A 12,303-nucleotide genomic window follows, 5' to 3' on the forward strand; every position below is an offset into this window, starting at 1 on the left:
TTTCTAAAAAAATGGAAGCCCCTATAGGGCAAAGATGGTGTCACTATTACATTTATCTTCCCAGAGAATAGCATACTGGCTAGCATATAGCAGATGGCTATATAGAACCTGATAGATTTTTTGATTTTCTAAAAAAGGAATACAGAAACATTTTGAACATATACAAACATCTATTTAATATCCACTACCATCCATTACTTTTTACTCCCCTATCTTACAAAGTGGGAAATTACATGGATGTGATTAAAATGAGAAGGCTGATAAGGCCAATAATCACAGTTACTATCATGTAATGGGAAGAAGGCCTATCTCTCACTCAAATGTGCTGAAAACCACTTGTAGACATCAAGAGCTCCACTTTCTTTTTCTGTCTTAAGACAAATTACTAAGTGGTGTCCTGGCAAAATCAAGTTTGAAACTATTGCTCTAGCTTACCAAAAAAAATGAGATTAAGGCAGCAAAAAAGCCTAAAGTCTTTTGTGGCAGCTGCTACCCATTTCTCTCTATTATAAGTTTGTATTAGATTTGTATCACAGAAATTTTTTGACTCAATTGTCAATCAAACAGCAAAGTCTCTATGGCGTACTGAGCAATAGCCGAGAAAATCTCATTTTGCTAACAGCAAAGCTAATATGAAGATTTTTGGGGAAAAAAAGCTCAGACATGACAAGGGAGATTCATATATCATTTGTTTCACAAACTAGCTGTATGACTTAAAGCAAGCAAAGCACTCTGCACTTCTAAAACATACCAATCTCATCTTTAGAAAGCTTGCTTAAACGTAGAGGACTGGGCCGCCAGACTCTGATGGTTACTTGTAGTTTCAAGATCTCAGATAATTACTCAAAAGAAAATTTTTATTGTAGTAGACTATGCTATGTCCTCCCTATGTAACCTTTCAATGCCTTGAATGAGTTTGTAAGACTAGAAATTGCAGAGAATGTGTGTTTATCTGAATCACCTGAGAAAATTTCTCCAAGATAACTCCTTAGCCTAAAGAGATCATGAGAAAGAGAGTCCTATTTCTAATATATGCCTTAGGTCTTTGAAGAGGAGAAAATGCAACACTATCAACTAATTGTATTTAAATTACTATTACTGGAAGTGGTCAAGAGAAAACAAAAATGAACAAAAATATGGAAAGTAAATGGAAGAAACTTTTAATATTATGCAAGAAAGAACAATAAATCTTCCGTGACAAAAAAAAAAAAAAAAGAATGGAAAGGAGAAAATAATTTTTAAAAATTAGATATCAAAAGGAATTGTTATTGACCAAGAGAATTTAAGAATAAATTCAAGGCCTAATGTTCATACCTCATCACGTGGCTAGTTGGTACTCTATTAGAAATTCACATCTGAAAAATAAATTAGAAAACCCTGGGTCTGAGCAGTTGCACATTTCCAGGATAAAAGCATAGGTATATTTTGGTCACAGTGGTGCAGAAGATAAATTCAGAACACATAAAAGATGGTATTTTGTTAGATAAACACTATACCCCTAAAAGAAAGATCTTCCTTTTATGTAAGTTTTCAAAAATATTAATTGTGATGACAACAGGATAGAAAGCAATGAAAAATACCATTTAGGTCACTAGTATACTTCGAAAAATAAGTTGGTTCCAAAATTTGAAAGGATTAGCCATCTTTTTTGCCCTATCATCAATAGAGTTAATTAACACAGTCCCTTTACGCCAGTAACCACTGTAGGAAAAGGATTTGAAATGTTTGACCTTGCTAACAATCCAGACACTTGATTATTTCCATTAATCTCTTTCTTAAATAAAACTCTGTGTCTATTTTGTGAGATTGAACTTTGAAAAGAGGAGGGTTTTTTCGGGGAGTTAGTACAATCAAGTTTTAGATATCTTAAGTAAGAGATATCTCTGAGTCATCCAGTTTGAAAAGTCTGTTAGGCAAGTGGTTATATGGACCTAAAGCTCAAGAGATATTGGGTAAAATTATACAAGTCTGGGAGTTATCTTCACAGAGAGGAGAATCTGATGAAGTTACCAAGAGAGGGTGTTTCTAAAGAAGGATAGGGTGTATATTATACTTCAGAACCTTGAGGAATAATCACAGTTTAGAGGTATAGCCTCCATGATGAATTATCAAAAGAATGGAAGCAGGAGAGCACCAGGAGAAAGCAATATCACAAAAGCCCAGAGAAGAAAGATGATTCAGGAGGAAAAGATGATCAACAGGGTTAAATGTATTATGCAGATCGAGAAGAGAAATGACAAATTCTCTGATCATCTGATTCGACAATTAAGAGATCAATGATTCTTTGGAGAAGAGTTTCAATTGAGGGATGAGGTCAGAAACGAAATAGCAAAGGGTTGAAGAGAAAGAGAAAAGGAAGCAGACACATCAATTGCAGGCAGTTTTTTTCTAGGAATCTGTCTGAGAAATAGAAAACTGGAATAGGACCAGTACTTGAGGGGAAGACATGGTTCTAGTGAGGGAGATAGGCTTGTTTGATAGCAATAGAGAAGGAACCAATATCAAGAGAGAGAGGTTGAATGTTCAAGAAAAGGCAGTCAAAATTACAATTTGCTAAAGAAGATAGAAGGGATGAAATCAAAATTACATCTAGAAGGCTTACCCTTGTCAAGAAGAACTAGCTCACTATCAGATAAGGTGGGAAAGGAGGCAAAAATGAGAATTGATGTCAAGGAGTTCTGAGATTATGCATGTTGAACAGCCTCCATTTTCTCCACAAAGCAAGAGGTAAGGTTTTAAGTGGAGGGGATGTGCAGGAAGTATTGAAAAGCCTAAAGAAGAAAAAGAAGGTTTAGAAATGCTTCTGTGGTAAGTGATAGAAGAAAATTAACTAGATAGAAATAAAAGGACTACCTTTTTGGAATGAGAAACAATTTAAAATAGGTAACACGAATTTGCAATGTACATGGTAAATGTACAATAATTGTGTAATATTCACCAGCTTTGAGTTAGAATGGAGGGGGAATTGTATATTGGAAGTAATGGAAGGCTGAGATTTAACAAGAGATGAAGGGTAACAAGATTAGGAGAAAAGAGATTTGAAAGCAGTGCTATGTTAAATTAAAATAATTAACTACAGGGTCAAGATTCAAAAAGGAAGGGGAATAAAGTGAACTCAAATCAGGTTGGACTAAAAGTGTGAGAAGATACTGATCAGTGGAAAAAGGACACCAAACCTCTAAAACAGGACTTAAAACCTTGTTGTCTTCCTTTGGCACTCTGGGGAAGCCTAGAGATCTCTTTTTAGAATAACATTTTTAAATGAACATAATAAAATATGTAGGATTATAAAGAACACCACTATTAAAGTTCATGAAATCTTTCCATGGGCCCAATTAAGTCCAGCTGGAGAATCTTTGCTCTATGAGTTGGTTGATAATTTCTGCGGAAGGTTAAAGTAGAGGGGGAGACTTGCTATGGATCCTGATGGTTTGTGAAGGTGTGAAGGGGTAAGGGCATAGAATCTGATACAAAGTTACTGTCACTATGGATAGACAGTACCACAGTACTACAGGGACTGGATTGTGATTGAACTGAGTTAGAAAAAAAGAATATTTCCACTTGTCCTGAAACTAATCTCCACATATCCCCCTGATCTTTTATAACTAGGAAAGAAGAAGACAAGGAAAGGGATCTCTGCTATCCATATAACTCTTCATGAATGCTAGACTAGGCATAATAAGTACATAGGAAACTCCACAGAGGTGTCACTAACTTAGTTGAGGACAAGGAACATATTCTTCCCAGAAAGTCAAAGATTAGAGAAATCCAATATAGCATAAGTCTTTTTTACTGAGACAAAAATAAGTACTTGTCATTATCACAGCTATCAAACTAAAAAATCTTTAGAAAACCCTAGAATATTTACCTTATTCGGCTTATATTTTAAAAACTTCCCATCTTTTTTCTCCTCCTAAAACTAAATTGTAAGTAAAACATTTCAGTGACATAGCCAACATTGGACAGAAGACTCAAATGGCAGGATCTTTTTCACGTACTACAGAATAAAACTCTAAAAAGGCTTTCCTGGACTCTAGTCAATCCATTTCCTGCCAAATTGGTTAGGATTACAAAATGTAAAGATGTCAGCAATACTTTGCAGCAATTCCACTTATGCTCAAGGATCATATGCGTTTTATTTCTTTTGTAAGAAATTTGAAATCCATTTGTTTCTGCAGCTGAATCCCCTCAGATACCTCTTTCCACCCCTATAGCACCAAATTTGCATGATGCCCCAAACATGCATTGTGCTTTCTCACCTTGTTAAAACTGTTAAAACTGTTCTCTATGTATAAAATTTCTTCTTTTCTTCCCATTAACCCCAGTCTTTAAATCAAAAGTGCCATGTTCTCCAGAAAATGTCCCTGGTTAATAATTGCCTTCTATCTCAAACTTTATATACCTCTCTAATGCACTTTTAATACAATTATAACTACTTTTTGTTGGTGTCATCCTTCTATTAGACTCTAGGTTTGTTGGCAGCAACAGTGTCTTATCTAAATTGCCTTGACTCCCCCATTACCTTGAACAGGATTCTGAACTCAGTAGGTATGAAATAAATTATATTTGTTGCATTGTAACTTCTCTCCAAGTAAATAAATTCCCTTTTGAGGTTTCCACTTACATTTCCTGGTGCACTTAAAAAAAAACAACTTACAAGTTCTAATATCTTTTTTAAAGATTCTTTATCTCAGGGAAGCAAAACATACAACATTATGACCTAGAATACAGATTTTTATTCCCTAAATGATTACTTAGGTTTGTGTAATTCTATTTACATTGAGATTTCCAACATGATGAAGTTTCATAAGGTTCTCTATAATTTTGAAGTAATTTAATTTCTCCAAAAGGTTTCCTAGTTGTTTCCTTAGGTTTATTTCTTTTGATTCTTTCCTGAATCTTTTCTTTCCAAAGTACTGTTTTCCTTTTTATCTAGTTGCAAGACTGCGGAGAGTGTTCAGCTAAATGAATGACAAAAGGGAAACCTCTGTGACAGAGATCTTTGGTAAGATACCACTGAATCCTCCTAAGGAAAGACTATAGGTAAGCACTCAACTAGATGAAAAGAGTAAATCATTGCCTCTTTGGTTAAAATAAAAAACGCTTTTTAGTCAAAACCACATACTTTTCTAAAGAACCAAAACAGCCTCCTTTTATTTCAAAAAAGGTACACTCTTAAATGCCAAAAAAGTCATTGCATATACGATTCTTCTACAATCCTGAGTTTTGTTTGCTAATAGCGTGACTATATTTTAATTTAACCTTTTAGCATGCTCTACATATGATAAACAAAATGGTATTTTGAGAGAAAAATTCAAGCTGTCATTGTAATTTACTCTGCAAAATCATTCTGCAATTATAAATTGCTCCTTGGAGGCTGTCCTCCTTGATGATGATTTGCAATGGCCTGTGCCTACCCTTTTGTCATGTTCACATATCATAACTTTAACCCCTTCTCATACTCATACATATACCAGAGCTGATAAACAACCACAATCAGAAAAATATATGCTAAGATGGCTGCCCATACAATTGTTGGTTTCAGATGCTTTAATTTCATCAAGTTACGCATTTCTATGATTGGATGATATGATTATAACTTTACTATTCTGCTGCAGTTACACCTTAAGGTAAGCAGGTAGTTGATGAATGCTGCCCAGCAACAAGAAAACTGGGGACCCTAACAGCTCAGTGCCTCTTGTTCTGACACAAACTTGCCTTTTCATTCAATGCCATGCCAGAACACTTTTAATTGCTTTCTGATCTTAATGTATTTAATAAAGAGAGATACTCATCACCCTATACTTGGGATCTTACTACCAGTCAACAATACCAGGATCACTGGCATTTTGAAATGCTATCATTCTCAACATCTTTAACCACCTGTTTCTCCTTTATCACCCTTAAGACACAAGACATCTGTTCATTGATTGTCTAATAATAAACATACTTCATATGTATAGCATGATTATTATCGGGAAGAATCAAATGACTTTCAAAAGCCAGCTGAAGCAAATAAGCAAAAAGAATAACCCAACATGTTTTTTAAGATCTATTGATGAGGACAATACAGCCTTGCCCAGAAGAGTATCTGCAAACATCTTGGTGTCTCTCTCTTTAATAAAGTGCCTTTTCTTATCATAGCCTTTTGTGTAGAGTTTCTCCCTGTGAACACACCCTAACTTGGTCTTCTGGAGACTAGGAGACCAACTCATATTCCTGTCACGATCCATACCTCGTCACTATCACTTAGCCTGCCAAATTTCAAAGTATATGAGATTTAAGATCCTTCCTAGACTTTTGAAAGTCATCTAAAAGTATACAGTAAGTTCTTTCTCTTCAAACTCAGATGAAGGGAACCATTTAGTGCTGCAACTTTCTTTGACCCAATTGCATAGTTAGGAATTGGGCAAGAAAAAAATGAACTATTCACTCTATTCAGTTATAGGTTTAGAGACTGGATTTGTGATTTCATTGCTGTAGCTAACCCCTGGATTGCTACCAATACAAGCCTGTAGCTGCTCTGCAATTTATTTTGTTAAAGATTTATGGAGCACTAAGGGGTTATGACTTGCTTAGAATATAGCCAGATTGTATCAGGGACAAGATATAAACCCAGATATTCTTGGCTTCAAAGCTCACACTTGCACTATGCAATGCTCAATCCCATTTATACTGAGGATCATTCTCCAAGCTATCCCCTCTACTTAGCTTATACAGGTCTTATATTGTTGACTCAAGAGTCTAGCTTTGTATTTTGCCCCTACAGTGGTGACAGAATGTGAATCAGTGATATTTTCTTAGTGAACATTTGTGAAATGGCAGGTACATTTATATCAGATTCAAGATGGTGACTGCATTTGCAAATTTAGTCTAGTCAAACAACTTGCCTATGAAGTAAAAATGTAAATACAAGATTTCAAGAGTCCTCAGTTGTTAGTTATTAAAAACATTAAATTGGTAAATAATTACTTTACCAAGGTACATTTCATTAAAGAGTAAAAATAGAAATGAACCTTATTTATATTTGCATGAAATTTTACTATTACAAAGCATTTTCATATAAATTATCTTTTTGATTCCACAAAATACTGTGCAATAAAGAGGTATTATTATTGTCCCAATTTTAAAGATGAGAAAATTAAGCTAATTTTTTTGAATTGACCTAAATCATACAAACCCTACATTCATTGAAATAAGTTTAGCAAAACTAATGCAGAGAAGATTAGAAGGGAAACAATAAACTGGGAAAACATTTTTACAGTCAAAGGTTCTGATAAAAGCCTCATTTCCAAAATATATAGAGAATTGACTCTAATTTATAAGAAATCAAGCCATTCTCCAATTGATAAATGGTCAAAGGATATAAACGGACAATTCTCAGATGAAATTAAAACTATTTATAGCCATATGAAAATATGCTCCAAATCATTATTAATCAGAGAAATGCAAATTAAGACAATTCTGAGATACCACAACACACCTGTCAGATTGGCTAGAATGACAGGGAAAGATAATGCGGAATGTTGGAGGGGATGTGGGAAAATAGGGACACTGATACATTGTTGGTGAAATTGTGAACACATCCAGCCATTCTGGAGAGCAATTTAGAACTATGCTCAAAAAGTTATCAAATTGTGCATACCCTTTGATCCAGCAGTGCTACTACTGAGCTTATACCCCAAAGAGATACTAAAGAAGGGAAAGGGACCTGTATGTGCCAAAATGTTTGTGGCAGCCCTGTTTGTAGTGGCTAGAAACTGGAAATTGAATGGATGCTCATCAATTGGAGAATGGCTGGGTAAATTGTGGTATATGAATGTTATGGAATATTATTGCTCTGTAAGAAATGACCAGGAGGATGAATACAGAGAGGCTTGGGGAGACTTACATGAACTGATGCTAAGTGAAATGAGCAGAACCAGGAGATCATTATATACCTCAACAACGATACTGTATAAGGATGTAGTCTGATGGAAGTGGATTTCTTCAATAAAGAGATCAAACTCAGTTTCAACTGATCAAGGATGGACAGAACAACTACATCCAAAGAAAGAACACTGGGAAATGAATATAAACTATTTGCATGTTTGTTTTTCTTCCCGGGTTATTTTTACCTTCTGAATCCAATTCTCCCTGTGCAATAAGAGAACTGTTCGGTTCTGCACACATATATTGTATCTAGGATATACTGTAACCTATTCAACATGTAAAGGACTGCTTGCCATCTGGGGGAAGGGGTGGAGGAAGGGAGGGGACAAATCGGAACAGAAGAGAGGGCAAGGGATAATGCTGTAAAAAATTACCCTGGCATGGGTTCTGTCAATAAAAAGTTATTAAAAAAAAAAAAAAGCCTACTCAACTTAGGAAGAAAGTCTAAAACTGATGAGAGATCAAATCTTAAAAAAAAAAAAAAAAAAAAGTAAGTTTAGCTATAATCCAGATCTACTTAGCACCAGATTGCCAATCTTGGCAAAGGATGAGAAGAAATTAAAGAGAAGGAAAAAAAAGGGAATTCCTCCTTTGTACATGTACTACTAAGACTAGTCAGAGTAATACTGGAATACCTCTGACAAATGATCCCATTGTGCAGCTTGTTATAATGTTCTGTGTCAGAAAGTGGTTAGTCATCTTTATGAAATATGCTTCACTCACTGAAAGTTTATTTACATAGTGGCTATTAATTACTAGTCATTTATGCAATGAGGAAATCTAAATGCAGATCAAATCTGCATGTCAAAGGGGAAAAAGTATGTCATACAGGCTTCATCATTACCATATTTCCCATCCCACCCTTAAATTAAAGGCCCAGGAGGATAAAGTAAATTCCATTAATCAAAATGAACTCATCCATTCTTCCCCAAAGGCCTCTGGTGAAAGCTGACAAATGACAAATATCTTGGTAAAAAAAACAAAGAAAGAGCATAAGTAGTATCATCTTCAAAGTCTATACTTCTCTAGAAGAGATTATGGAATCCATTTAAGAAAAGGATAGGAGGACATCTATCTGCACTGGTCTTTGTTCAGTTGGACCCTTAGGCAAGAAAATAGATTAGATGACCTCTTATCACCAAAAGCATTCATTAGGTGTCTAATTATATATTATGCTTCAATAAGCAATGTATAATATAAAGTGACTAGAACTCATGCTTCCTGCTTTCTACAATTTTACCCTTTAAAAGAAACAACATAGAACTAGCACAAAAATTTTAAGAACAAACATTAAATATGTAAATTAAATAAGTTATTACTTGCCACTAAATATAAACAAAAAAGTTGTCTATTTCATGGGGTTATGAGTGAAGAAGGAGAGTAGAGGAGTTCATCAGATGACATCAACAATAGTTCCAGAATTAATTATGGCAGACATTCTAGAAGGGATAGGATTCTAAAAAGTAAGTTCATGACTTTGATCATTGGTTATTTACATATATTACATATAAATATTTTTAAGAAAATGATATTAAATTCGATTGGTTTTTAAAATAACCTTCTGACTGACTAGAATCACATGAAAAATATTTTTAACCCATCTATATCTAGAAGAACCACATACTATATCACATACTATATAACCACATGTTATAGCTAGTAAATAATATGCTATTTCCCTAGATCTGTGGTAAAAAGAGGAGAGGCTGATCAAATGTAACTGCTGTTGACTTGGTACACATTTTGTTTAAAAGACAGCTTTTTGAGATATGTGAGTCCTAGCTAAGTTGTCATTATAACATTTTTTAAAATAGAAAACTATTTTAGCCAAAGAAATTCAAAATCAACTTTGAGAAATTTATAAGGCTTAATATTTTTTGGTTAAAAAATTAGATCAAAATGATGTGTGTAGAGTTTAAGGAAAGAAGGCAGAGATCTGGAACACTTTACCAAGAACAATAGCAAACTCAAAATAAAGACTTTTTTTAAAATAACACATCAAAAAGTGTGTCCTTCCACAGGAAAAATTTTTTTGATTTGCTAAAAGATTAGCCATAAGGATAGCAAATCTTTTCTGTTTAAATGTTTGTAATGATTATTTACATTTTAATAAGTAAATTTCTTTAAAATGCCATGTAAAATTAATGAGAAAGATAAAGATTGGCTCATTAGGGAGAATTTGAGGTACTAGCTATAAGCAGCTAAACATTTAACAACTAGAGTAAGATGAATAGATAAAGGAGTTTCATTACATTCTCCTAAGAGGTACAAAGACTTGCTTTTGTTGGGGGACCAAAGAATAGGGACAGAAGTATGATGATAAGCAGAGGAAAAAAATAAAGCAAGAGAGACACTGAGAAAAATCTAAGATGCTCTAATAAAGCATCTTAGTAACATACAATTGCTGAGTTCTACATCAATGTTTACATTTGTGTCCACAAATGGTCAAATAGATCCTTGAGTCAAAGAAAATATTGCTTAAAATACCTCAGAAAAATTCAAAAGATAAAATTTATCAAGTAAGAAGAACTGAATAAGATCACAAAGAGTCTCATTTTCAATTGGCAAGCTATAAAAACTGTGACCATGTCTATGATGACTTTAGGGAATTCCATGAAAATTTAAACTACTCTTAAGATAGTACACATATCTACCTAAAAGCAAATACGATCAAAAAGAGCAATGTTAAAGCTAAAAGATGGAATACTATATTAAATGAAAACTTTTTTTTATCAGAAAGATAACCATTATTCTGTAAATGCTATTAATATGAAACTCATAATAAAATATAAAAAGAGAAATACAGCTCCTAAGACTTAAAATGGTCTTATATTTACAATTATAACATTTCAGTCATTTTAAGCTTCAAAAGCTTTTTTGTGAATATCCAATTACAGTCTACAAAGTTTACATTTAGAGAAGATATGTGCAACATGAACTAATTTGTAGTCCATACATGGCACCTTTTTATCAAAGAATTAACTTACCTTGTAATGCACATATTCTGGCTTTACATTAAACATTACACAGAAAATGAATGATAAACAATTTAGTAAGTGCTACAAGTACATTTTTCCCAGTACTAATCAATAATAAATTATAACACTATAAGGTAGAAGACATCAAATAAGCAAGTAAAATCAGTGGGAGACATAATGAGCCTTAAAACTTAGTAATCAGCAGAAACGCTATCTAGTGACATATCACAATATACAGAACAATTTTCTTGTATAACTGCATAAGTAAGACAAGACAAAATTACTATCAAGATGTTTTGTGCCCCACAAGGCATCAGTATTCTAAACAACATATAGAAAGAAAGAATCATTATTAATGAAGATGCCAAATAGAGCTAGTAACAAAAGGGAATAGATAAAGAGAGATACATTTTCACATAATGGAATAAGTGGAACTGACCCAGAAGTAAGCCTGTCTTGGAAAGCAATGGGAAGAAAACTTTATAGTGGAAGTTTTGAGACATAAAACTGTTTGATCCCTTATCTGAGATGCTACTAAGGGTATTCCTCTTCAAGTACTGGTTGGTCTTGATGATCTGAGGTCACATCTTAACTTTATGATTCTCTATGAATCTTTCATTTCAGTCTTAGAAAATACCCATAAAGTTTGGAAAAGGCCTTTACTAAAGGCTAGTAGTTATTGTTACAACAATAAATAAGTAACAAAATATATATAGTTAAGGCACACAAGTAGGAGAACTCTATATATTTTTGGTTAACTGTAGAGTTAAATTTCAGTTAAGAAATGGCTATAATAATCAAAGCTTTTTTTTTTTTTTTTTGCCCTTTTTAACAATTAGCAGCACTAAGCTAAAAGAGATCAATGTAATTGGGAAACAGAGGATGATAAACTAATTGCCAAAGCCATTTGTTTTCTACTATCATGGTTATTTAAACCAGAGCTGTTTAAGGTTACAAGTCAGCAATGACAATTGTGTTCAAAAGCCCTTTATCAATTAGCCTTTCCAAAGATATATCTATTAAGGTCTTGGTTTCATACATATGTCTATATGTACTTTATTGAGGATTTTCTCAGGATAGAGAACTTCCTTCATGAAGACAGATCATAAATATAAATATTCAAATTATAAGTTTCTAGGAAGATGTCTTGGAGCACTTAGGTGATTGACCTGGGCAGGATCACACAATTAATAAGTGTCAGAATAGAATGTGAACATGAGCTTTCTTGACTTGAAGATGCTACTCGTGAAGACTGTAGCTATTCATGAAGAAGTCTAATTTCTAGCCAAGCAGAATAGTTCTCAGAAAATATCTTTAATAAATTCCATTTAATACAGAGAGAAGAGGGTTGGTAATGATGATAGTAAGTAAAATACTTATATTATGAAGTGAT

At 33.6% G+C, this 12,303-nt stretch overlaps 1 protein-coding gene across 3 annotated transcripts in view; it reads right to left on the bottom strand.

Moving 5' to 3' along the window:
• The window catches only part of EXOC4 (exocyst complex component 4), a 931,688-nt gene that overhangs the window by 486,815 nt on the left and 432,570 nt on the right, over positions 1-12,303 (bottom strand). The gene's annotated exons all lie outside the window — the stretch shown is intronic.

The sequence above is a fragment of the Antechinus flavipes genome, chromosome 5 (genome assembly GCF_016432865.1).
Source record: "Antechinus flavipes isolate AdamAnt ecotype Samford, QLD, Australia chromosome 5, AdamAnt_v2, whole genome shotgun sequence".
NCBI lineage: Eukaryota > Metazoa > Chordata > Mammalia > Dasyuromorphia > Dasyuridae > Antechinus > Antechinus flavipes.